General features: G+C 41.3%; 1 protein-coding gene across 3 annotated transcripts in view; it reads left to right on the top strand.

Annotated features, from left to right (window-relative positions):
- Positions 1-26,013, top strand: part of LOC146653896 (galactosylgalactosylxylosylprotein 3-beta-glucuronosyltransferase 1) — a 94,837-nt gene that overhangs the window by 17,019 nt on the left and 51,805 nt on the right. For all 3 annotated transcript variants that reach the window (XM_085380204.1, XM_085380205.1, XM_085380203.1), the window contains exon 2: positions 14,399-14,613. The gene's annotated coding sequence lies outside the window, so the exon portion shown is untranslated. The remainder of the gene's footprint in view (positions 1-14,398; positions 14,614-26,013) is intronic.

The following is a 26,013-nucleotide window of genomic DNA, read 5'->3' as shown; positions in this document are numbered from 1 at the left end:
TGCTGTTTTGTGATTTACAAATCACATTGCATTATTCCTAAGCTGCGGGCTTCTTCTGGACTCCGCTATCCAACAACTGGAGACTGTCTCACTACGATGTCCAAGAGATGAGTCATCAGTGACATCAGCAAATGTATTACATTTAGGAATGAAAATGGGGTACTGTGTATGAAAATTGCTACAACTGCTGTAAACAGTACTTCTGTTACATCCTGTGAATTAAAGCTAACAGTGTGCACTTCAGCCACATCCTGATTGTTTGACAAAAATCCACTGTGGTTGGGTGGAGAGGCAAAAATTACAAAATGCATTGTAGCACTGCACAGTCTGATCAGACTGGGAGTCAAATCCTTTGCTACATGAGTCTTCCAGACAAAAGTTGTCTGTCTTTAATGTTCCGCATCCAAAGAAGCTGGTGAATAGCAGCTTAAGGACAAATGCCCTCGCTCATTCATCAAAACCAGACAACCACTTCGTGCCCGGTGGCCCCAGTGACAGATGAAGACCAAAACATCTTCTGGGGGGCAAGAGCTTTGGCTATTTTTTATATTTTTTTTAAATCCATATGTGCTTCCCCTGGCTGCTCCCTACGCTACGGGATTATAGAAAGCCTCTCTACATTTTGTCTTGAGCAATGAACTGCATGACAAATTGCTCTTTGCACTTTAAGCCGAGTTCAGTAGGGTCCCAAATTGGCATTTAAAAGTGTGCAGCGAGAATGAGACAGATGTGGCTGAAGCGGGCTGTGAAGACGCGTGGAGACGTAAATCACATTTTGTATTTGGAGGCGCGGGGAGGCAGCCATCAGGGAGAAGTGACTATATTTGAAGGCCGGTATCAACTGGAGTCTTCGCTGCATATTGTTAGAAGTCGGCTGAAATGGGAGGAGAGTGCGCTGGTCGGAAAGGAGAAAAGAAATTAACTCACATAGAAATATGGGATTCCACGTTTCTTTCAAAGCTCTGAAAAAGCCTTTGAAGAATGACTGCCTTTCTAAACAACCTAATTCACCTAGGCGCAGATAGATCTGAATTTTTACACTATCACTCAAAAGCATATATATTTATGCCCACAGAAAACAGCAAACTATATTGATTTGAGAGCTGAACCTAAAACGGTCTATTCTTACAGCTTCACAGAGCACATAAAGACACTCTGGCAAAAAGGAGAGTTTACAGCTTTCTTTAATGCTGCATAAATGTGGGACTGTCCAGAAATTAGATAGCAGCAGCAGTCGAGGTGATACACTCTTTGTAACAACAGCACTCCCTAAGTGCTCCACTCTGCAGAGGGCTGTCTAGCACATCGACATGGGTGGTGAGACCATAAAGACTGACTTCTATAATGTAAAGTTTAGACAGCTGCTGTCATTATTCGATGTGACTAACCAGTCTTTGCACAACAAACACAACAATAACAAGTTTGCAAATAGCAAAAATCTCCAACATGGTTAGCTTTAAATTAACATTAGCATCAGTAATTAGCTTTACATTTTAAATATCAATACAACTTGTATTGATGTTGGGGAAAAACCTTAAACATAATTCTACCTGAAGTTCAGAAGACGGTAATAGGCGGAGCTAAAAAAAACAAAACAAAAAAAAAGACTTCAGATCTTATAGAAGTCTATAAAAAATGTATTTCTGCCCTGACCCTTTTTTAAACAAGACCAATGGATGATGTCACAGTAGGTATGTCCATCATCTGTCTACACTGTCTTACCAAGCACATTTATAAATAAAGTAGCTTGATTACCTGAGCCTATGAAGACATAGAATCAAGAGCTGACAGAGTTGAAATAGTAAAACCTAATAACAGGTCAATTTAAAATTTACATAATTTATCAACACTGTTAGTTAGCTAATTAGCTAACCAACCTGCACTTATGATACCCATTTGTAGGGAGACTTTGTCACTTGTTAGTCTGTTCTATAGGATCATGTTGCAGCCATGCAGTAGCATAGCTACACAAGCCAGGCTTGTGAAACAGTTACTTTAATACTAGTATTTTGCAGTTCTTTTCCCAGTTACCTGAAGGCTTACAGCGGGTGAATTGCTGAGACTCAGTCACACAATGAGTTAAGAGTAAAAAAAAAAAGAGGCTAAAACGCTTCAGAGCGGCTGGCTTATAGTCTAATTCCCAGTTACTCTGGCACTATGGGTGACCCATTCACATTACTTGGTCATTTTATTCAGTGTCAGTATTAAAGCTTCTGATTGATGCGGGTTTAAATTCAAATATGAGGGCTAAAACTGGCTATTTTCTCTGGTTTCTCAAAGCCTGTGCTGATCAGCGTCCATTTAAATGTCAAGACAGCGGAGATGTGCATGAGCTATCTCTCCCGCTCACTCCTTCACACACACAAGGACCAAGGCAATCATGGGCTTACACACACATGCACACACTTTGTATTAGCTTAATTATGAACTGACTTTGACTCTGACTTTCATTTTGCAGCTTAAACCGCCCATGCCCCCAAATGCAAAGGAATCCATAAAACCCTTAAACTTCCCCGGATAATTCTTATCATCAGTGGCTCTGTGAAGTGTCTCGGTGTACTTTAGAGGATTTTTTTTTCGGCCTCTGCATTTGTTTTATGAAGGCTGAGTTGCAAACTGTGTTTGGTTTGATGTTTGCATATGTTATTGATTTTTTTTCTGAGTGCTCAGGGTGGTAAATAATCACAGTGGATATATTGCTGCGCACGCAAGTTTAGCTTTGTTTACAGAGACAGAGCTGTTTAATTGCACTTTGTGCTTAGTGCTCAAAGCAGCTTGATATGGAAATTTATTGGATTTTCGAAATTTGTTCAGTATAATTGAATTTATTGCTTGGCTGTCTCTTGTTTAAAAGAGATTCTCAAGAAACTGCATTGCACTATGCAACGTATATATCTGCCTATTAGGTAAAACTTCTTAACTTTTAACTGATGTTAAAGCAGCAGTGATTATGACTCAGCCTGGAATCAGCCTAACGCTTTATAACATACAGCATTCATATTTTAAAGGGCTGTTTTGGAAACAAAACTATTCTACGACCACTTTTCACTTTGATTGAACTTAACTGAAAAATATAGCTAAAGAAATCTTTCTGATCCCACTGTTTCCTTTCTCTCAAAGAAAATTGTCATCTTGGTTTATTCGCCTTAACTTCCTGCAGACCTTCTCATTTTGACTGCTGTCGTCTTTGCAGTACCTCCTCGATGCTTTTGTTTTGTCTCTACATTTCACTCGCACTCGGTCTGAAGACATTTTACAGACACGGGTTTAAAAATCAAAACTAACAATGTCTCCCTTACGGCTGCAGCAAGCAAATTGTGAAGCAGAAGGATGCTTCGGAAAAACAAATACATCGTATTAGGAGATGGGCTTTCCTTACCTGCTCATATGGGTTTCTATTATGTGGAGCAGGCACAAAATTGTCAAAAAAAATACACCAGTTTTCCCCTCTGAGGTCAGATAATAGATTAAGCTTGAGACCTCCACGCCCCCAACTTCAATGTCAGTCACTCCCACTGAGCCCAGCTTTTCGGTAGTAAGGAATTCTAAGTCTCTTACACACATTGCTGCAGTTCATCCTACCAATCATTTCATGAAGCCCCTTTTTTTTCTTCCTCTTCTTCTTTTTTGCCTTAAGCAAGCGTTACACATGGTTGAGCATCTACAGGGAGCCGCGGTGAACCTGCCATCTCAGTATGACAGGTTGGTTTCCAAATAGAGATAATTCCCACAACCACTGAAGACATAACTGCATATATTTGCATGAATAAAGCAAACCTATAGATCTGTATGTACTATATGTGCACATATTGTGTGTAATATGCAGCAATCCTCTCACACACTGAAGGTAAGGCGCTTAGCAGAAAGGTAATTGGATTCTGTGAGATTATCAGAACGGGCATCTCTCCCACCATTAATCCGCACAGTGAAATATGCAGATGAGAGTTTTTTATCTTTGCTAACATCTACAGTTTGTAAACAGATTCTTTACCTCTGAATTACATCAAACAAGCTCTTAAGAAAAGTCAGTCAGCAATTACACCACAATTCCTCCAGTGTCTGCAGCGTGATCTGCCGTGTCAGCATATCCAACTCTTTGTTAGGACACTTGCAATTAGAAGAAGAACTTCTTAATGGTGAGAAATCCCATATTGCAAGCGAGATGGTCTCAGTGTCTTCGCGTCAACCAAGCTGACAGCGTGACAGCAATTAAGTGAAAAGAACAGAGAAACTAATACAGAGCCATTCTCCCATGTAGGGTCCTCAGGAACCTGGCAGAGGGAAGGTGTTTTCAGGACCAAATGATGGGCTGTTTGATAGGTTTGATCTGTCTGAGCTTGTCTCTAATAGCACACAGTCCAGCGCATGATGAGAGTGAATCAAATTAATTCACAGGAATCTGCAATTACAATAGGTTGTGGGTTTTTTTATTACTTGTTCAAAGATTATAGAGAGTTGGTTTGTTTTGAAATAACACAATGCGACTGACTGATGTTTGCCACAGATGTCTTTGAAAGACTTTCCATAAACAGAGCCTGAGGGGAGCATAAAATGTGCTGGACTCTGCATTTTAAAAAGTTTTGGGGGTGAAACAGGCACAGGAGCCTCTCGCAGTCCTGTCGAATCAGCTCTCGGATAAATGAACTACCGTGACTCCCAATCTATCACTATAGATTCAGCCACATCCTTTCTGCAGAGCATGATGTTTGCTCTGCTCCCCGGTCAATGGATTGAAAATGCATCCTTCGCCAAGTGGCCACATCGCCGTATCAAATCGAGATGAAATGTCACTGTAGCTCAGTGCAGTGTCAACTCACGACACCCTCTGCAGTCACCAGCGAAGTCTTCGCGTTGTTGTGACTGAACGGGAAGCATTGTGTTATAGGAATGCAGAGGTCAAAATTCCCTGATCAAATGTGAAGTGCTGCCTGAGAGAGAGGAGTGTAGCAGACAGCGCTCTGTCAGTCCTGCTGACGGCAGACGGGGTGGATGCCTCGTCATTCCTGTGTTCTGATCTGACCTGTCAGTAGAGATTCGTGCAGTGAAAATCTTCTCTAGCCAGAAGTGCCTCCTCCCCCTTCTGACTCAAAGCTTGACCCGAATTAATAAGATGGATGGTTATAAATTGTTCTAAAATGCTTGAACCTGCCCATTAATGAGTTTGTGATGCTGCTCAGCTCCCACTGTTTGTCAGATGATGCAGTGAAGGAACTTTTAACCACGTTTTTATTATGGGGGGCAGTCTCTCTGGTTAATATTATGTAGCAGTACCGATCCAGCCAGAGTGTTCATGTTCTCCTTAATGCATGCCCTCTTACTTAAGCTTCCAGTTCAATGTGTACCGAAGCTCTTCAATTTCCCCAAGCCCTTGCAATTATGCAGACAAAAGAGTATGAGCCATGTGATTGTGTTCTACTGCAGAAGGTATATTACCTTTTTAAGGTGTCAACGAGAGTTCCTGAGGGAGAATAGGAGAATTGCAGCTTGGGCAGGATTCAATAGTTAGAGCATGTAAGAGGGATTTTCCTGGTGTTTGCCTGACTGCACCAGTGGCCACATTTGACTTCAGACTGTGAGTGCAGTTGTGGAGTGAAATATGTAGGTAACCTGATACATCATCAGAGGTCAGCGCTGCTGCAGAAGAATTCACAGGCCGAAGCAGAATCACTCTGCCCTGCCTTTTCATCTGGGACCATTACTGGGAAGAAATTTTGACATGCAAATTAAAATGTGAGTGTGCTTTTGTTACACTCTGATTCTGAAATCCAGCAACGATGGAAACAAACAAAATTGCATGAAGGCATTCAGTAGCATCTTCACTGTCATTCTCACCAGTTAGAATAACAGATGTCACCTCCAGCAGATTACGTCAGCTCTTGCTATTTTACCTCTACTGTGTGGTAAGCCAACAATTAAATGATGAAAACTCTTGTCTGAGGGAATAAGCACTTTTCTGAGCCAGACTTTTCTGTAGCTCCTTCTCGTGTCAGGGAAAAACAGATTGCATTGTGTAATTTTATGATGATTCATTCTTTGGATCAAGTTGGTTAGCATGCAAATGTTTTCTCAAAAGTCAGATCACAGATATACAGATTAAAGCTGAACCAATCAGTCATTCATTTATGGGCTTCCATTTTCTACAGGGGATTTTGGCTTATTTTTGTCATCTCTTATTTTTCTCGCGCCAAATAAAAGCGCTACAAGTCACCAACACCACATGCACAGGTGAGAAGTCCAGTTCAGTGGCTCATATTAGCTGAGGTTAAGCCTAGCAAACTGCTAGTAGCTACAGCTTCCTGTGCTGCCAGCCAGCTGTCACTGTTTTAGGCCCATTCCACCCGCCGTCATCGCCCTCGCAAATTGCGTTGAACACAGAAAGTGACGTCACATCCACCGCCGCAAGCCACGCGTTCACTATGCGGTTTCTGTCGTGCACCTCTCAATCAGTCAAGTGACACAGCTGAAAGGAACAGTGTATGAGCTTGCTGGGTTTCACTGCCATGATATTATACAGAGGGAGATGATGCAACAGTTTGAAAAGATGAAACTTTCTTGAAAAAACAACTGCAATTTCTTTACTTCCCATTTTGATTTCTTCTGCTTCTCTTATGGATGTTTTGCCTGAGTACTGACACCTGTTATTCAAGACAATACTGCAGTGAGTACTGGTATAAATGGTGGCAACATCACTGTTCAGCAAAATAATTGTCCCATAAGTGCACATGTCCATCATGTATAACTCTAAGCCCTGATTATTAAGCTAAAGATCATCCCTGTATATTTGTCATATAGTAAACCTGTTCATTTCTGCTCAACAGTCTAGCATATTAACATGTAACTTTATTGGAATTGACCCACTTTCAGAGCCAAACTAAAGCAGCTTTAAAATTGCAGGTTTATTTGCACTTTTTTAGCCCCCACAAGTTGCTGCCCACATATTAACTCAACATAAAATATGTATGACATGTACATAACATACCTGTTATGTATCAAAAGATTTACTAAGGATATTTGGTTTCATTTTCAGTTTGTAAGATAAGTGTGCATAGGGTATTTGATTGGCTTTTATGACAAGCATCACTGTGATGCAACATCTTAACATTTGGCTCAAACCACTGAGATACCACCAAAGCTGTTAGCATGTTCCAGAGCTTTTGTGGATATGGGGCAAGTTATCTGAATATTAAATATACAAGCACAGTAACTTACTCTGAAGTGCGAGCATACATGCTACAATCAAGACTGTCTCCTTTTGCAGCATATCATTAACTTAAAAACTGTAACAATGCTCTCTGAAGCGCTGAAGAGAGCAGAGGTGTTTTTTCCTTCACAGTAGTCACATGGAGTATGATACTGTGAAGGAACAAACTAAAGGAAAGAGAGTGATGAATATTTCAGACGTCAGGCTTTTTGGCTTTCTGAAGTGACTGCTACAGCTATGATAAGAGAGCTCATAAACATTCAGCACGGGAGAGTGACTAAACTTAAAGCCATGGAGCATGTCATCGCCTTCAAAGTTTTCCAATGACCATTTACAATCTCACCTTTTTGTCAGTGCAATGCACGCAAGCAAAGATGATAGGCAAGGCTGCGGGGACACACAATACAGTTACACAAGAGGGAAACTGAATCACTCCTTGACTGTTTCTTGAACCCTCACAGAAGTTGGAAATGACCCAGAAGGTTGAGTGACAAATGTGCAGATGAAAGCCATCTAGAGAAAGATAGAGCCGGCTTCACTTTTGGGAGTGAATGTGCTATTTACTGTAACGATACTGCACATGTGAGTACATGGCATATAATTCCCTCCAAGGGTAAAAGTCTAAAGGGATGAAGTACACAGCAGATTTGAGACTGGGGTCAAAGAAAACATATTTATTTATTTACTGTCACTGAAATAGCTCTCATCAGTATTTGAAACATTATATTAAGGTCAGTGCTGCTTTTGAACAGAGGCTTTTATCTATTTATACCACAGAGGCCAAGTGAGATTGTGGCTGTTACACCTGGCAGCACCTTAAGCCTGCTGGTTATTCCTGCACAGCTTCACGGCTCTGCCTCTGGCTGGACACTCTTCACAGGGATCAGTGTATTCCAGAAATGGTGTATGTGATAGTGTTGTGTGTGTTTGTGTGTGTGTGTGCGTGCGTGCGTGTGTGTGTGTGTGGCAGAGGGGAAGCAAGGTGTAATATTACCAGGGGATTGCCTATAAATCCTTAACCTTCTACTGCCCTCTGACTCTGAAGTCCTCTGTGGGTGGTGGTGGGTTTGGGGTCAGTGGGAACATAGTGTCAAGAGAACATTTAGGCAAGAAATTAAAAAAAAACTTTGGTGATTTTGTTTTCTTCCTGTTTAATAAATGTATGAGCTGATTCCAGAATATGAAGAGTCTGATTTAAGAAACGATTTTACATTTTCTAAAGGCAGGTTAAGTGTTTTGGGACCTCACTACCGAATTTATCTCATATCCTGGCAAAGGCCCTGACAAAGTTGTCATTGACTTCAGCACTGAAAGTTCAGTGTTGCCTGCTTTTGTTGCAGCCATATATCTGGGCAGATTTAACACCTCTGGCTCTAAGCCAGGAAATGGAGGAGTTATGAATGGATGCAGTTATAACATTAGTGGTCAGACGGCTGCAGTGAGGCCTGATACTTTCCAAGAAACAGCTGCTACAGGAATTATATGTCATTTCTTGGGTGTATACTTTATTACTATTTACAAAACTAGATAGACTGTATATAAAAGATGGACAAAAATTGATATGAAGCCTAAATGTCAGCAGTTTTCCCACCACAAACTGGCCAGATGTGGACAAAAGGACAGAGTTTTCACTAAAGTTGGAAAGCTTTGTTATACGGTACAGTTGCTCTATCTGTGTTCTGAGCTGACACTGGAACCTGATCCCTAGACATATAAAATACTTGAATTTTGAACATCAAAACCAGAGCACAGATGTCTTGGATGTGCCAGTGCAGTTAGCCAAACAGGAAGCAATGCTAATATGTCAGATAATTCATAAAAAAGGCTCAAACATGGCAAACATGATTGAGAGGTGCAAATCAGCTACTTGATTTAGCAAATACAAGTCACAGGAATTACCTGTGTCCGCACCAAGCTGCCAGTCTCAAAGCAGCCATAACAAGACCCTACATTTGAAGCCCCTGTTCACATATGGAGCGATCAGTTGCTTTCTTCACTCCTATTAATAGGCACTTAAAGTGCTCACCTTGAAGCTGAGAACACTTGTGGATTGAAATTCCATTGACAGCTCTGCTCGTCTCCTCGTGTTTATGCCCTTCAAGCCTTAACAAAGACAAGCTATGAAAAAGAAACAAACAAAACAAAACAAAACAAAAACACCAGATATAGCAATTTTAATTGGGTAGAGACCAAAGCACCATCTGTAACGACCTCTAATCATGTTGTGGTTGTGAAATTAGCCTCAAGTGGTTAGTCAAGGAATTGCATGGCTGTGTTTCATTATACTCTGTATTTTTACTTTTTTAAAATACTTTTTATGTTTTAGCTGCGGAGCATCTGTTGCATAGTCTATTGGAATCAAGCCTTTCAAATGCATGTATTTTGAAGGATAAATTTGAATATAGTAATAATAATTTTGATAAAAGAGGAATATATTAAATAGTTTTTATAAAGGAGGAAGATTGAGAGAATTCCTTCTTGTGGATGTGCATATTAGCTTTTGAACAAAAGATTCCTTTAAAGCTCAGTCACTGTTCTTTTGGTGTTCCAGTAGGTGTACTGGCCAGCAGGTTCCACACAGAGTCACCAGTCTTCTCTTAACACAGCACGAAGCACAAAGTCTGACCGCGATAAGGGTAAGACAACAGCGCGAGGCAAATAAATAGTTCTTTTGATTTAACCTGTGCCAAGCTTTTCTAACGCGCCATCAGTCCCAGCTGCCTTGTGTTGCCATGGCAACTGATGGTCAGGCTGAGCTCAGCACAGTACAGTTTTGGTCTTGAGAAAACCATAAACAGGAGAACAAACAAAGACTGCTCTCCAAAGCTGTGATGAGAAGAAAAAATAAAAACACACACACACACAGGGTTATGTTGATACCAGCCTGTGTACTGTCACAAGCATGCAAATTATCTCACTTGAGTGAAGCCTCTGCTACATCCATCATTCACAACTCGTGCTATTTCATTGTGTCAGTGCACACAGCGTGCAATTAAACTGTATACCTCGCAGAATGCACGGAGGGTGTCGGGAGATTATTGCTGTAAAATCGGCAAATAAATCACCTCCAAGATAATTACATCACATCTTTGCTATTGGGCCTGTGGCATTTCCCTTTTCTTTTTTTCTTTAATGTGTGTATAATGAAAGGCTTACATTAAATTCAGCGTGCATCTACCCGGTTGATAATCGGCTAAATGGGTAATTATGATTTAACTGGATGATTGCGAGTTCTGAGGGCTCGGGGGCGACCTGCACACTTGACGATTGTTCTTGTAAAAGGACATCCTGTGCTCTGCGGCTCGGCCTTCATTGAGCTGTCAGGAGCTGTGGGGGACGCAGCTCTGTCAACATGCCTTCCCACCTCTGCCATCCATAGGATCGATCACGCCGCCGCCACCTCCTAGAGAAACCCAACCACCGCAGCTCCTCCAATTACTGCTGATGGGCCACATCTTTCTATCAGACTGGGTGTCAGAGCCATACGGCGCCTTTCAGAGACAGGGACAGAAAGAGGAGGGAAAGGATAGAATAGCGAGCTTGAAGTGGAAAGAAGAGGAAGGGAGAGGAAGAAGGGACGTGGTGACAGGCGTGCACAGCTGGTGAAACCGTCCATGTTAGACTTTGCCAAGACGGATGTTAAACTTAGACCCGCGTGTGCATTATTAATATTGACTACGTACACGAGAATAAAGAAGCATTTACTCACTAACTGACACGTCTGAATTAATCATAGAGGCACGATCAATTCTCTTTCATGATAAACCTGGCAGCTTCCTCTTAAATGACAGACGTCGTCAAGAATTTTTTTTTTAAGAGCCAACAGCTCAGTCATTATCTCAGGTATGACCTGACATGCCATCAAAAATTCATTAGAGGACCTAATGTTGTTTTTATTTAGCTTTTTTGTTTTTTCATCATTATTGATGTCTTTAGAATCCAGTATTTCTATCAAAAAATGTGTACTAGTGATGAACAAGGGTGATTGTTGGATTAGTTGGTAGAGTTTCTGCAGTGGAGTCCAGCAAAGGCCCCACCCTCTGTTGACGCAGAGATATAAAACAGTTTCCATAGTGAATCTTGCTGAAAATAAGCATCCACTTCTGTTTTCCCATAGCGTACTGATTGCCTTTTTAGCCTTGGGCAAGTAAATCTATGTGGATACAATATATTGTTGGGGGTCTATATACTTTAAGTGTGCATGTATGTGTGTGTGCTACATGATATGGTACTCACATGGCTCCCGGTGGGTCTTTCAGGTTTAGACTGAACTGGGAAGAATAGAACCTGCAGGGCTGTTAAAGCTTCTCTTTCGGACTCCGGGCTTAGAAAATGGTGCAGCAGTGAGTGTACATACAGAAACACGAATCTCAAACACAATCAAGGGAGGAATATCTGCAGGTGCACTTTTGTTTTTACGTTAATTGCTTCTTTGTCTGCAAGTCAGGCTTTGTTCATGTAAGACAACTTCTGGGTTATGAATTATCGCTCCTTAATGATCGTGCGTGCAAAAAATAGCATGTGTGAAAGCAAGTGCACCCCCACCTGTGTTCTGATGGGCTACATTAGTATGTTTGAAGTCAATCAATACCAACGCTAGCCTGTCTCTGATTCCTCTCCTTGCTCCCAGAATCCAATCTTACATTTTCAGGTTTTTGGCTCTTCATCCGTCACTGTCAGATGCACAGATTGACGTGGTCACAGTGGTCATTTCGTATTAGAGCCACCGCGGCCCTCTGCGCAGTGGTGAGATTGTCTGAAAAGTGTGTCTCCCTCAATGTGTGTGTGTGTGTGTGTGTGTGTGTGAGACAGAGAGAGAGGGTGTGTTTTTAAGTGTTTGCTGTCTGGTCATGGAGCAGAACATGATAGAACAGTGGTTGAATGGTGTTAGAGCCAGCTGCTGGAGTATGGAGTTGGTGCTTGAATGAGTTTTCAAGTACTTTGGACATTTTAATACCACATCAAATGCATCACTCTGTTGTTTTAAGACTTAGTTGTAGTTAGATGCTTTACTTAAGAATGGCAGTAGCCCTTTATCACTGTTTCCCTTTTTATTTTTTAACTGTTCGAAGAGTCGATGCAGGACTGCTTCTAGCTGTGATGAGCACAAAGACATTATGCTGCCATGTAGATGCTGAGTTGTGTTTCAAGAAGCCATTGTCTTGGTCAGTGGAGGCGTGGTAAACAGTGCTGCCAGCCAATCACAGATGTAGCTCAACAATTCCGCATGTGGAAATGTAGAGATGTTGGTGGGTAAATAATAAAATGCAACAATCTCCGGCAAACATCTAAAGCACTCTAACGTCAGCATCAATGCCATTATTTGTGATGTACCACAGCTCCTATCAGCGGTGTACTGTTGTAACCATAGCTACCTATTTTGGTTTAGTGCTGGGTTTTATCTTGAACCCCTGATGACCTACAGCACAGCTTGAGATTCTTCCTTTGGTCACCCAACTGCATAACCTGAACATTATTGCTGTTTGTGCCTACTGGGTAACAAGGTCCCTTTGAATACTTAAAAATATTTTTCCTTTAGTTTTCCAGTTTCACTGGCCCTGACAGCTGTCTGTTCACATCACATTATTATTTTTTTGGTGTGTGTGTTTTTTAATTTCCCATGCTATTTTAATCATATATCTCTAAAACATTTTTTTAGAAGTCCGATATTGCTGTGGCTCTGGGAATAACCGTGACACTTCACAACCAACTCAATGAAAATAAAGTAGCATTGGTAGCACAATAATATATTGTTCCCTGTTGTGCAAGAGGTGCAGGTTTGCAGTCTTTCATCTCTGTCATGTCAAAGCACAATACAACATTGTGTGATGGAGACAGAGGGCGCGTGTTTGTGAGTGATGTTGTAGGTACCAGGAGAATACATATGAATTTACCATAGGGTTCTTTTTGCTTTGCCGATAGATGGATAGTTAGAATGTGGAAAAAATAAAAATAGTATATTCTACAATAAATAAACAACAAAGTCAGAGTAAAAGGTCCTCATACTGTGAGATAAAAAAATATACACGTACAACAGTGATATAAAAAAAACAGAATGAATTTGCATTAATAAATAATATAAACACTATAAATCTAAGAAAACGTGACAAGGAGGTATTATACAGAAATACTGAAGTAGTGTAATGTGCAGGTCGTCCTCAATGTGGGGGATATTCATCTCTGACGTCTTTCAGCCTGTCTTTGTACTAGCTGATTCTTCCACCTCAATTACAGTAGCTTCATATTCATTTCCAATGGCTTCATTTTTAGTTGTTCCCATTTTATGCTGCCGAGCGTGCTTCACATTCTTGTGCTCGGGATGAGTCCAACAGAAGGGGCATTTCCCGTGTTTTTGAGATAATTGCTTGCTCCCCTTATAAACAGCCCCTGTTGAATTTAAATTAAGCCAGTAACAAGCCTGCAGCATAGCATGCCCTCTGGATTGCACCCTGTCAATAGGCTGTTAACGTGTCCGACCCTTGTCTTATTTTGCCTCGTGTGGCATCAGCTGTTCCCCTTGTACATCCGCAGCGGCTGCCCACAGGCGAGTACAACCAACACAGTGGCAGATGAGGACGCCAGAGGAAGTCTCATCAATAATGGAGAGCGGTAGAGGAGGAGGAGGGGAGGAGGCATGTAGAGGAATTGTGGTAGAGTGAGTGAGAAGTGCAGCTGGTGTGTTTCTTTCATTTCTTCCAAATGGACATTTTGAAATGATGCTCCCCAGAGGCCACGCATAAGAGGAAGGCAGCTATTAATAGCTGATGGGTTGAACAAGTTGTTAAAGTGCTTTTTTGTGATTCATTTTTTTCCCCAGGGAGCAAAACAAATAAAATAATAATTTTTCTTGGAGGCCATGCAGGTGCCTGACTTACAGCTTGACCAAAACACAGACTAGCAGATTGCACTCCATGAGACACACCCCATGAGTCAAAAAACTATTTCTTGTCTGTCAAGCAGCATGCAGCTTAAGCTGGGAACAGACACACACACACAATGATTATCTTTCCTGACAGCTGTCCAGATGCAAACAGAAAATCTGTCACACGGCCACCGAGAATGACCGCGTGGCTCTCGTAGTGTGGCAGCTCCTCCGCCCAGCAACCATCCTGCTCGTTCCTTCCCTCAATGCCCCTCATTGTATTAGCAAGAGGAGGACCATTCTTACTCACATCTCTCGTGCTCTTGTTTCCCCAGGGGCCAGCCCAGAGGAAGTGAAACTGTTGCAGGAGTTCGGATGTCACCCCCGTGTCACGGCTTCCACTCAGCTTGACCAGCTACACCCACACACAAACATATCTCTGCTCCCCGAAGGACGCCAATTAACGGCAGGCCTGAGACAAAGAGCAAGGAAGAAGGGAATACGCTCTAGGAGGCGCCTGTACCTGCAGTGGAAGGGGACAGCACTGCTTGTGAGTATCGCATTGTTCTCGTGGTGCTCGGGTGAACACATTTTCGCACAACTGATCATGTGATGCTACCTATTTCATATCTTTTTCATAGCAAAACAAAAAGAAATTGAGTTCATAAACATAATGAACAATATGAGATATGTAAGATATTGACTTTCTTGTTAGGTGCAATGCAAATGTAGCTAGAAGTGTTTTTCCAATATCACAATAGATTTTATCTGTGTGTATCTCTTAGAAACAGCTGGGCTGAACCTGGCAATCTTGCTTTGTTCTCTTTTTTCCTGTTACTTACACAGCAGCTTTATTTAATAAAGTTCTAAGTTTTAATAAAGTTCTTTTATTAATAAAGTTCTATCTTATCTTATCTTATTTATCTATTTTTCTTTTATTAATAAAGTTCTATCTTATCTTATCTTATTTATCTATTTTTCTACAGGAGAGCTAAATTTAACACTCAAAGGATGTGGTTAAATCTTTCTTACTCTCAGCCTCACTCTATCACGGCTGTCTTTCTTCTTTATGTCTTGTTTCCTGTCCAATAGAAGTTACATTTCCCAGAAAATCCAGCAGAGGAATTAGGTAGACGACAGGGGCAAAATGATCTGGCAGATCCACTTACCTCCTCTGTCTATGATCCCCCTGGCCTCTGATATTATTAGAGGTTGATATATATGTAGAGAACAGCAGCGGGAGAAGGCTGGGTAGGGGAGTAAGATGGGGAAGGCAAGGTGCAAGAGCTCAAAGACCCAGGGCTGCTGATGACAAAGCCGAGGCAATAATCTGAAGGTGTAAAAGCTGGAAATGATTAGACAGTGAGGGGAGAACAACAACTGGAAAAGATTTCAATGTTAAATCACTCGCAGACTCAGATTTCTCCTCCTTACAGCTCTCAAAGAAAATATAGATATAAATATAGATATGATGGCTCTAAGCTTTTTACTGTTATAAAACATGAGCAAAATAAAACATGTTAGCACTAGGATATCACGGATGTGCATGTAATGCAAACGCAGGTCAACCAAGTCCATTTCACACTTTGCCTCTCTAAAGCGTGAAATGGACACAAAGTTGTAGTACCAGCAGGGGGAGACAATATGTTTGAAGCCAAGAAGTCGGTAGTGAACAAGGAAGGCATGAAGTACATTCCAGTCCCTCTATGGCACAGGTGTCGAACTCCAGGCCTCGAGGGCCGGTGTCCTGCAGGTTTTAGATGTGTCCTTGATCCAACCAGCTGATTTAAATGGCTAAATGACCTCCTCAACATGTCTTGAAGTTCTCCAGAGGCCTGCTAATGAACTAATCATTTGATTCAGGTGTGTTGGCCCAGGGTGAGATCTAAAACCTGCAGGACACCGGGCCTTGAGGCCTGGAGTTCAACACCCCTGCTCTATGGCTATGGCTAGGTGGCTAATATTTACATGTAAATGTGTTCAAAATGTCTCTTTAAACACTTTTTGTGATTATTTTCATGTTAGCTTGAAATAAAATATCGCAAGTTACTACATCGCCGTACTAGTGCATATATGCAACCCACTGCTACCGCTTTGCAGTATACAGTATAGGTCTTAGATAACTTATGGACCATTAACTAAGATCAAAACACCAACTAATTAAACTTGCCTGATATTTAGATAAAGGGTTTAATTTATAAAGAGAAATCCAGTAGAAACAAAAATTCATTGAAAAAAGTGGTTTAATAGAAATTCATGCTTTTGTGAAAAGGTAGACTATAAATACAGCTCTTAGATGTCCTTTTACTACAAGCAGCTATTTTCTTAGTGTGCTACTAGGTTTTTGTTTGGACAGTCAAGGTTAACAGGCCTACCATTACTTTTGATTTGGCAAAGACACAAGTTTGACATATGTTTTGCTAATTTTTTGCAAGAAGCACATCGAGAGCACAAACCATCAAGGCTGTTCACGCTCTAGGTGTTATTTACTTTCACTGATGTACTGTAGTATTTGTTTTTTCTGTACGGTCATTTGGCTTCCTTTATCCTTTTTTTAATGTACTTTAAGGTGTACCTTGGATGATGTAAGCCAAATTTTAATGGATTGTTAACATGACCCTACTCTACACCCCTACAAAGTTTTATCAGTATTCATTCAAAGCTATGGTGATTACAGTCACACAAAACATAACCTCCTTCGGGAAGGTGACAACAACAGATTAGTGCTGGATGGTCTGCCACAAACTTCTGCAAAGACATTCTTAGTTTAGATCACTGCTGACTTTTGTGAACTCTTCACTTTTCATAATCGGAAATTCCTCAACAATTATTGACTGGATTCTCATGACGTTCCCCTCAGAAACCTTTATAAATAAATTTGTGAAACTTATTTGAGTCATAAGCTGCACGATACCTTGACTTGACCCTGCAGCTCACCATGATTAGGCATCTCCTGTTTGCATTTGTGGATGCTCCAAGGCCTGTCTGGGAACTTTTTTCTGAATTAGAAAGAGAGGACAAGATCTTGCTGCTCCTTTTTTGTGACTAAAGGGGAAAAAGTTGTGCTCACCTTATCTGGAAGAGATTAGGCTAGTGAAAAAAATCATAAACGTGGCCTAATACGCTCCGTAAATGTGTGTAGTCCCCTCTGTTTTCATCTGCACCAATTTGCAGTGAATCGCCCTGCATATCACAACTGGGTCTACTAAGTGGTAATACCACATGAGTGAAAACCTCTCAGGATTTCTCCAACACGATTTAACACATAAAAAGACTGCATTATATTATAAAATCATTGCATTTATTCAGCAACAGGGTTGTGTAACCACACTGATTTCAGCATTTAGCCACAGAATCCACACAGGATCTCCTCTGCACACTGTCCACAACCATTAATTAGCGGATATCTGTGCGAGTACATGGAGATCATGGATGCAGATAAATGCCAAATGTGCCTGCTCTTGAGTATAAAGCCAAATGATATTCTTCTGTCTTAAATGTAAATGTTTTGGCTGAAAAGAAAATGACTGACTTCAGGGTAACAGACCAAAAAGCCAAACAACAAACAAGGAGCTGTGTCAAATGCACATACAGGTCCATGCATCAGCTGTAATGATGTAACTGCAGAGGTCTGTAAGTGCACTTACATATCCGCACGGTCTGTGCCGAGACTGACCATCAAAAAGCATTTAACAGACTCTAAGAGCAAGGCCTTACAATATTCAACACAACAACCTTGCACTATGCACTACATGTTTAAACGACAGGAGTTAACTTTCTTGGACTTTTTAAAGAATATTGCCACTGTCGGTGTCCTTAAAGGCAAACTGCCTCCTCTAACATGTAAAAAAAAAAAGTGGCACAACACTATAACACTTCATGATCATAGCTTTATTTACAGTCTCTCCACCAAGCTTAGAGCAAATAGCTTATGTTGGGTAATAATTTAGATAGCACTCCAAACCCCTTTAATTAGCGCCGACTAATCAACATAGCAGCTTCTCATCATAGATTTATGGACAGCCATGATTGCTGCCAGGGTGAAATTAACTCTTTCCATCTGCAGGGAACTGCTGAAAGATGCTTGGCTCAAACACACTCCTCCTTCTCACACACTGACATGAGCTTAAGCAGGCAAACACACACACATAAAAACACACATGCATATATGCAGATGAGACTTGTCTCTTCCTTCTGGCTGTCTCTGTAGAGCTGCCACACATGCTGCGTTGCGTCTCGGAGCACCAGGAGGCCGGGGTTGACTTGAATTAAACTGAGAGGATGTCCTTTCCAGATCTGCAGACGGCCACACAGAAACACCCCAGTGCAACCCCCCACCCCCAGCTCCTCATCCACCCACAAGAAAAAGACAGTCAGAAAAAGACAGAAGAAGAAAGAGCATAAGGGAGATAAATGAAAGAAAGGAGGGGAAAGAAGTGAGGCTAGAGACGGGGTGGAGAAGAGGAGAGAGTTAATAAATAAGAGGCAGGGAGAAATTGCCTGTGAGAGATAGGGTTGGGAGATGAGGTGGAGTTGGAGGAGGACAGGAGAGTAAGAAGAAGGGAAGGAAGATGAAATTATGTGCATGTGTGTGTTCATGATAGAGTTTGGCAGAGAAAGAAGAGAGTTGAGACAGTAAGCCTGGAGAAGCTCATGCCACCGGGGGCATATTGAATATACAGAAGATCCTTCTCCTTTGCCTGGTTAGTAATAAAAAAAATACACACACCAGTGGTTTATAACAATAGCTACAACATAAAGCACGCTTTTCAGGCAATATGTCATCAAAGCAACAGCCAATCATTATATTTTCAGACATGGCAGTCTACTAGTATTTAAAGAAAGAAACATTACTCAGGCAACTAAGAAGTTCCCATCTTTTTTCAAACGTGGGATTTTGATACTGTCCCTGTCACAACACTGCTGTGGTTTTCAGCTCAAGACAAGACATTTTATGACCGCACCATTAACTATTGTAACAGATTCACTGGGCAGATGATCCGAATGCTGGACATGGGCGGCAGAGATAAAATCCAAAATCGAAATCTGTAATCGACTATCTTGAGGTCACACAGGCACTCAGGCAGAGTCTGACTCTGAACAATGATCCATAAACAAATGCAAATCAGGAACAAAAGAAAACATGGAAAATATAGCTCTGAAAGCGACAGGAAAGCTTGGCTGTGAAGAATGACAAGACAATCTGGAGAGAGTGATTCATAACTACTGGCAGGTGGTGTTTAAAAAAAGCAGGGAAAACAAACCAAGATTAGAAGTAAAACTACTGAAACTCAAGTGAGTGATTTCAAATTAAATCAGGAAGTAACTAAACAGAAACCCCAAATAATGACAACAGTAAATAACTGCGATGCACATTTTGCTTTTATACGATGAATAAATGACTCAATCAGCGACTCAGTCAACTCTGAAAGTAAACATTAATTCATAAAGATGAACTCCAATAGTCTGTGAAACACAAGCAGGGGTGAAATAGCATTACACAAAACTGAATTAAGTCTGTAAAAAGATTATTTGACATTTTTCTTTTTTGTCTGTGTTTCATTTCTAATCAAGGTTGATGTTAGAAGCAGGGAAAATGGGCAAGCGTAAGGATTTGAGTGAGTTTGATGACAAGAGCCAAGTCGTGGTGGCTGGGTCAGATCATTAGGATGCACTGTGGGAAGAAGGCAAGCCGATAGAGGCAGTGTGATGCTTTGGGCAACGTTCTGTTGGGAAAGCTTGGGTCCTGCCATCCAGTATTCTGTGATGCCTGAGGCCTCTTTCAGCAGGATAATGCACTCTGCCATAAAGCAAAAATTATTCAGGAATGGTTTGACAAACACAACAATGAGTTTGAGGTGTTGATTTGGCCCCCAAATAACCCCAGATCTCAATCCAATCGAGCATTTCTGAGATGTGGTGGACAAACAATTCCAATCCATTGAGGCCCGACATCGAAACTTGCTAACATCTTGGTGCCAGATACCACAGCACACCTTCAGAAGTCTAGTGGAGTCTAAGTCTCTATGGGTCAGGGCTGTTCTTGCAGCAAAAGGCGGAGCAACACAATGTTAGGCAGGTGGTCATAATGTTGTGCCTGATTGGTGTATGATGTAAGGCTGATGATGCTTTATGTTGCTGCTCCACTGGACTCCTGTGCTATACAATTACAGCTTAAGCACATAGCTGTTCATGTGTTTATGGAGCCTGTCAGACAGTGTAATAGTGGAGTATAGGGACTCGGGTAATGAACACTTCAGTCATCAATCACAGGTAACACCATGCGCAAAACACGTGCCTTAATGTGCCTCGGTCTTTAGTCTGAATGCTGAAGCTGTGATAATCTCCTGCATTGAGGTAGATTACAGCAGTGTCTGTGTATCCTGGCCCCAAGCTGCACAACATATTTACAATAGGCAATCTTTTTGTGCATCCCACCTCCAAACATTGTTATTAACAGTAAGTGCTTTTGCTATTCTGTTCTAGCATACTGCGTCTCTCCTGTGCCCTGGATGATAAACACGTTAGAGACCGAATTTGTGTGTGTGTGTGTGTGTGTGTGTGTGTGTGTGTGTGTGTGTGTGTGTGTGTGTGTGTGTGTGTGTGTGTGTGTGTGTGTGTGTGTGTGTGTGTGTGTTGAGCAAGAAATTGGAACATAAATTATTAAGTGAGAATGCACCTTTAAAATATAGAAAAGAAAAAAAAGCACCCACTGTATTTTCTACTTATGCCTGCAAAGTAGGCGATCCTTGAATTTCCTGCCTAAGATGATGCAGGATGAGCTTGTTACCCTTAATACAGCAAAGGCTTTGCTCATCATTGTTGCTCTAAATCTAATGTAAGCCTTTCGCAGCATTTCTTCTGCCCTTTGTGGCACAAGCTTTGTTCTGTAATGACACTAAGCAGAAATTCGGCGGTCTGCGTTTTCTCTCATTTCAATTTAGGGCATTAGCTGCTGAATCATTCTCAGATTGATGATGCAGTTCCAGCCATGACACACTATCATTGTATGTGATTACTTACACGCAAGGGAAATGGCACTTCAAAGATAATAACACATATTTGGTGGTTTTCGGAAGCCCTTAAATCAGAATCAGAATCAGAATCAGAATACTTTATTGATCCCTGGGGGAAATTATTTTTTGTTACAGTGCTCCATTTTAAACCAACATTAAGACAAGACAGACAATACGCTAACTAAGAATAGTACAATATATACATATATATACATACATACATACATAAGTCACTTATAAATAAATATTTGGAAAAGAAACATGTGTAGTTGTAGCAGCAAACAGTGTGTTAAGTGGATGCGTTGTACAGGGAGATGGCCACAGGCAGGAATGATTTCCTGTGTCGTTCAGTGGTGCTTTTCGGTAATCTCAGTCTCTCACTGAACGAGCTCCTGTGACTGACCAACATGTCATGGAGTGGGTGCATCAATAAATGCATCAATATTGACTTGGATTCCCCACCCTGTTCTGCAATTACATTTGTGCCCCTGGCATTTTTTTGTAGAGCTAATTCTTACAAACCAAGCAAGCATACAAATGACTGACCTAAAAAAATGTGCTGAAAAAGCATCTCCTATGAAAATGCTTTGTGAATGAGTTATTGTTTAGTCATTTCTACATGGTTTTCAGACTAAGAGAGACCTTCTGCACCACCTACTAACTGCTGGCTTCAGGAGTAATGAATGCCTTGTTTTACGACACGCAAGCATAAAATATGCGCAAAAATATTCAAATGTGATCTTTTCCGAAATGCTAAAAGGCCTGTGTGCAACAGTAGCTTGCAGCAGTTCTTAATGGGGATGCAAAATGTAACGCACATGTATACAGAGCAGATTCTTCAGACGTGTATGATATCGTGTTGTAAGGTTAAAAGGAGTGAAGTGTTGTGCTATGATGCAACCGCTTGCAATTTCATTGTTGTGATGAGAAATGTCTCCTATTGTTACCCTCTTAAACACTGAATTATTCAGTGCACACCAACCTAGTTTTCCGCGTAAACCAGTCGAATAAGAGATAAGATAGCATTATTGTAACAAATACACAACTCGTGCTGACAGGATGCCAAATCGTGATTAAAAACACATGTTTTCTGCCCAGAAAAACAGGTCTAAATGGGTGCAGCAGATCAATGAAAATTCAGCATTTGGATAACTCCATTCCACCTCGATCAACATGACCCAAATAACAGCAGTCTCCTCGGCATGTTGGGATATATCCAGAAAGCCAGCTGAATGTAGCGCTGTATGGTACCTGCACACAGCGAGCTCCTGCAAGATTAGATAACTAGAACTGCTTCAAGACTCAGCGAGGTCTTGGGGAATTGTGAAAGTTGGTATTGAGCTGTGTGATGAAACCCACACACGTATAGACAACATGAGGCCATCTGCGGCAGGCACAAATACAAATGTATCGACTTGTGCACTTGGACAAACCTGGAGATCATGAAGGCTTTTAAAGAACTTAAATCACCCCCAAAGCCCATCAGACCACATCAGTGTGTGGTCTGTTATTAGGCAGTCAGTGGCCAGCCCAGCTACCGCAACTTAATAGAGCAACAGCCTCAGGTGGGAGGCAAAAAAGGAATACAGCAACATCGTCTCGCTCTGCAGCTTTACAGCCCAAAACAACCCTTCCAAAAGAGCCTTTTTGTTCAGTTTTCAAGCTTAACATATGGACACTGTGTGTGTTATTTTCAAATGGGCAGCCAATTGCATTCGGAAATAGATTTTTCGAAGTTAAAGTAAAACAGGGGAAATCTGCAGAATAAACGACATTATTATTAGTTGTCTTGCCTTAACTGTCGCAGTCCTGACGGTTGAGTTAGCCAAGAGTACTGAACACTGCCATATTACAGTTTTTCTCAAATGCTAAAACACATTTCACAAACGTTACCACCAGGTCCCCCAATGTCCAAACACAACACCCTTCTCTAAAGCTACATAAACACAACCACACCTTCCCACTGCAAAACTCAAACTCCCACACCAAGAGAGCAGCTCGAAGCTGTCAAAACTGTAAACACTATACACAGCATTACACACTACAGCAAAACAATTGAAAACACAATGCTCAATTTGTGAGAAGGTTCTTTGTTTCATAACTGCCAATGCATATTTTAGAAGCTATACAGTAACGGATCGTCGTAGATCTCTGCAGAGGATTAGGCATTTAGATTTGTGAGTTTCATATGAGTAGTATAAATCTATAGAAAATCCTGCATGTACGTACACTACTGTAACACAACTCAATGCAAAAACAGAATCTATTGCACACAACAGTAATCTTGAAAACATGAACAGGGTGTGAAGTTTTTTTATTTACGTTATTCACACCACACACACACCACAATCACTGTGCGGCATCATGTCGCTGAGCTGTTGCTCGCATCTCGTCCGTAATGATGGTGCGAGGTTGTCTTGCTCTCCCTCCTGGACCTTCTCCTCTCCCATGTTGGCCTTCTCCTCTTCCTCGTTGGTCGCTCCTCTTCCTCCTCTCATTTGAACTCCTCTTCCTCATTGGCCTGCTCCTCTTCTTCCAGGGCCAGCTCTTCTCCCTCCTCTGCATCAAATTCCTCTTCCCCTGACTCTGCCTTCATCCATTGTGTTTGTTTGGAACCTTCAGCATACTGTGCACTCTGAACTTGCTTTTACATGTGGGTACAGCATTAGCAACAAGTGTCTTCAATTTTGAGTCATTGTGTGTAGTGAATGACGCCAGGTGTGTTCCCTGTGTTCAAAGATTGGTGACTGTGGCAAGAATTTTGCATCACATGGGCTTTCATTTGAGGATATGAGCAGAGTTGTTTTGCAACATGTGTTTTAGCAAGGAAAAATGTGTTTAGATTTATGAGTACAGAGGGTTGTGTTTTGTGAATTGTGTCTTCATGTGACATGTGTTTATGGTACTGGAATATGGTGGCTACATTTAGTAAATGTGTTTAGACTACTGGTCATTTGGGTTACAGGATTGGCTTTTGTGTTTTAACATTTGAGAAAAACTGTAAGAGGACACGGTGTCTTTCTGCTCCTGCACTGCCACATGTCAAGATTATAAGATGCCTTCTTGGCAGATTTGTACTTTATAGTATCGCCAAGAAATCAAACATTTTCTGTTGAAGTTAGAGCTGAGCCATACTGATGTTGTGGCCAGCTATGTTTTTAGCATGGAAAGTCGTTATTTACCCAGAATTCGCAGAAAACCGGACAAAAACTAGCCCCCTTGTGCCATTTTGTGTCTGCAGTGGGATTGCCCCCCTTTTGCTTTCAACAAATTCATATTTTAGAAGATGCAAATTGTGTGTGGATGCACAGGCGAGCAAACAAACAAATGGATATGATGATTAATAGCTGTACTCGGTTGCATTCAAGGCAGCGAGGTTGATAATGAACGGAGATATTTAAATGTTCTGAGCTCGCCAAGCATGACAAAACAAACACGCGGTAGTTCGTGGAGTGTTTAAGTTATAGACAAACACACACACACACACACACACACACACACACACACACACACACACACACACACACACACACACACTGAACAAAAGCAATTTAAGAAAAGTGTGTGAGGCTGCCTTGTCATATAGGAATATTTTTATTATTAGGCCTGTGCTGCATGTGTTTTAAATTTTAAGTTCTGCTTGGGCCAAGATCCGCATCGAAATCTATAAACATAGACTAGTAGGCTAAACATAGGCTAATCAATAGTGGGCCGATGGAAAAAACAATCCTCTCCAATGTTCAATCAGAAGTTATTTGATAATGCAACACCACTACAGGGAGAAAGGGTCATTTCTCCTCTTGCTGGCACATACACTGCTCATGACACAGCACGAGAGAGGCGAGGAGAGAACGCCAGCCACTCAGAATCACATTAACGCACCGCCCTTCAAATTCTCCAAAGAGAGTGTGATACTTTTTGTTCAAACACTGGTTTATTCCTAGAATGATTATCCCATTTTCTTCCCTGCAAGCAAATGAATGTTAAGACATTTTGTGACAAAGACTGATAACGTGTGAGGAGTGGCAATGAAACTATGCAGGAAAATAATGAGAGCGTACACAGTCAGAAAATGAAAGCGTCCTCGATAGTTCACTGAAATGGAAAATCTTTCAAAAGAACAGTGACAATTATGAAAAAGCACATAATTAATATAAACATTTGACATTATTGTATGATTACAGAGAGATGAATGATTGTGTTAAGCAGGCAAGCTTTCTACCTGCTTAATGGTTATGCTCAATCCACCCAAATCATTTTTTAAAGGTCACAGGGCTTTAGAGGTCAGTCAGAATTTAGCAGATACATTCATCAAAGTCATGATAATATCTAATCTGCTTATGGTTCTTATTTTAAAACTGTGATAGTAATAATATTACTGGCCTTTAGTATTACTTTATAATGTGGATTTATAGGTCTTTAACCTAGAATGATTTGGTGTGGAGAGAAAGAAATCCAGGCCCTGATTCGTTTAATCTGCAGTAAAATGCATGCTCACAGTGACTGAATAGAGCTTAGGTAACACCTGATTGTACTCCAGTCCCATCCATATCATCCCCTCCAACTTTGTTATTGTCCAGCCCTCTCATCCTGGAGGCTTTACAGCTGGATGGCCTAATTGGAACCATTTCCACATATAATATGGCAGCCCCACGGGGGCTCATTATGCAGTAGATACTGGTTAGACTGACCTCAGCTATTCTTCAGCCTCTGCCTCTTCGCAGTCCTGTGGTTTAGTCCGGTGATACGGTATGGTTTCCTTCATCCTACAGGCCATTGATTACCATTTGGAGGAAAAAATTCATGCTGGCTGTGTGATCATACTGCGTGTGACTGCGTTAGCGTGTAAGTTTTTGTGTTGCTACGGGCACGATGCTGGGCACTGCAGAAATGACTCATCTCTCATGTACCAAAACTCAAAAGAAATCAATGGC

The sequence above is a fragment of the Rhamphochromis longiceps genome, linkage group LG14 (genome assembly GCF_057381845.1).
Source record: "Rhamphochromis longiceps isolate RC_006_pf linkage group LG14, R_longiceps_female_GT1.1, whole genome shotgun sequence".
Classification (NCBI taxonomy): Eukaryota; Metazoa; Chordata; class Actinopteri; order Cichliformes; family Cichlidae; genus Rhamphochromis; species Rhamphochromis longiceps.
This window is presented reverse-complemented; position numbering and strand designations above follow the sequence as displayed.